Raw genomic sequence first — 2,505 nt, 5'->3', positions numbered from 1 at the left:
ATGTCACTGTCAAGGTAGTTTTTGTAAACGAGGAAGAGCAGTGGTCCCAACACTGATCCATTACATTACATTATTGGCATTTGGGAGACACTCTTATCCAGAGCGACGCACAGTTGATTAGACTAAACAGGAGACAATCCTCCCCTGGAGCAATACAGGGTTAAGGGCCTTGCTCAAGGGTCCAACGGCTGTGTGGTTCTTATTGCGGCTACACCGGGGATCGAACCACCGACCTTGCGTGTCCCAGTCATTTACCTTAACCACTACGTTACATTTACCTTGACGACTACGCTACAGGCCACCCCGTCATGGGATGCCTGTGGGACGTCACTTTCCACAAGACCCTGAGATAAGGTCCCTCCTACTACTCTTTATGTTCAATCCCGTGACCTGTTCCAAACACACTCTGAAATGGCTCCTGTAATCCTACTGTCACATATCAGAGGATAGACGAGCTAGACACTGGGGGATATGGAAATTACGGATTGCACCAGCGTTTTTATTACAGAATGCAGGGGGGGGGAAGGCAGAGAGAGCGAGAGCGAGAGTGACTGGCAAAAATAATGAACTAAAATAATAAAGGCAAAATAAATCAAACAAAACTGTTGCTTTCGCTCTGTCACTTTGCAGCTCTGTTGCTTTTCAGCCCCGTCATGCTGCTAATGCTACCCCGACACGAGAAGCAGTTGTCTCATGTCACACAACAATGGCAGAACCCATGGAGGCACACAAAAGTAGTAAACCATCAACTAAACGGCAACGCAAGTATTTGTTCCTGCATGACTTTAAAATAAAGCACACTTTCATATACTAAAGGCTGCGTGCAAATTGATGTGAAACAATGTTGCCAATGTTATTAGTTAGCTGGGAAGGGCAAATGATCTCTGAAAGTTATCTTCTCTCCACAAACGTTATTTAGGAAAATAAAAAATACCCAAAAATTTGTGAAAGCATTTGAAAATATACCACATTTCCACATTTGCAGATTAGCTACCAATGTGGTTAGTCAACGAGCACAGTTAACGAGTGGTATAATTTCTGCCGTTGGGTCAGTGCAGAATTTGGATTGTTCACGTGGTTATATACTTACCACATAAACACCACCAATTCATAGTCAGCCATGTTTTTTTGTTTAATTTGGCGTTGTGCACCTGGAACACTTGGAGATGGAAGTTTGATCTCTGATGGTAAGTGGAAAGCAGCATAACTTCCGGAATTGAGTCTGCTTGAATCGTGGAGAAACCATAGGGAGAAACGTTACCTGGTTGGAGTAGTCTCAGACAGCCCGCCACACTCTCATTCACACTGCAGACCGCAGCTGAGCTCACAGAGTGGAATCAAAGGAAGACCTTTCCTATGTGGCTTCCGCATGCAGTCCATGGACACCCGGTCAACCAGCTGGGGTTGCAAAATGTCCACGAAGGATGTGGATCCCGAACAGGCTAATCCCTCCCACACCCTGGGAAACTCAATCACCAATCATATAGCAAGCATCACCCTATGGCGCTACCGGCCAGGTGCCCTTGGCACAATCAAAGTACTCAACTGTCCAATGTACCATGTGATACAGTCATGGATTATTTTGCTATCATCGGTGAAAGGGGGCATAACCACTGTGAAAGCCTTTGGGTCTTTCCTGAGAGGAAGGCTGTTCCAGTCGTAAATGGTAAATGATTGGCATTCATATAGCGCCTTTATCCAAAGCGCTGTACAATTAATGCTTCTCATTCACCCATTCACCCATTCATACACACACCCACACACCCACACACCGATGGCGATTGGCTGCCATGCAAGGTGCCGACCAGCTAGTCAGGAGCATTTGGGGGTTAGGTGTCTTGTTCAGGGACACTTCGACACAGCCCGGGCAGGGGATCAAACCGGCAACCCTCCGACTGCCAGACGACTGCTCTTACAGCCTGAGCCATGTCGCCCTCGTAGTCATACTGTATGGTTGTCTATCGGGGTGAACAGGGAGTAGTGGAACGTGTCTATGACCATCTGAAATCTGTGCCTTCGTGCTGTGCAGCACTTGGGCTCACCTCCCCATAAAGACCACCTCCATCATGGGGGAGAGGCTTGAGATGTGGATCCAGATAAGGGCCAGGGCCCCTGGTGCAATCCAGTCCCCTGGGGCATCACTTGGCTTGGCCTGCTCCCCTCCCTCTTCCTGCAATTTGGCACTTCCAGCAGTACCAAGAAGGACGGTGATGAGTTGACCGGTCCCTGGTGCTGACCAGACCTGGGTCAAATTTGTAGTTGTTTTGGGTTCACATACTTTTCTACACCTCTTTGAGCTTGTCTGGTGTATTGGAACCTATTAAATACTGTAAAAAATGGCAATCCCTGCCTTCTGGTACTCTTGGTTGGCTCAATTGCAAGAGGCAAGATCAATTGAGCACAGACAAGTATGGTCTGGTGCAAACGCCTGGGGCTCATTCCAGTCTTTATCTCCTCTGACTTTGTCTGTCCGCCATCTTTAAGGACATTCCAATCTGCTAAATG

The sequence above is a fragment of the Conger conger genome, chromosome 12 (genome assembly GCF_963514075.1).
Source record: "Conger conger chromosome 12, fConCon1.1, whole genome shotgun sequence".
NCBI lineage: Eukaryota > Metazoa > Chordata > Actinopteri > Anguilliformes > Congridae > Conger > Conger conger.
Note: the sequence above shows the minus strand (reverse complement) of the source record.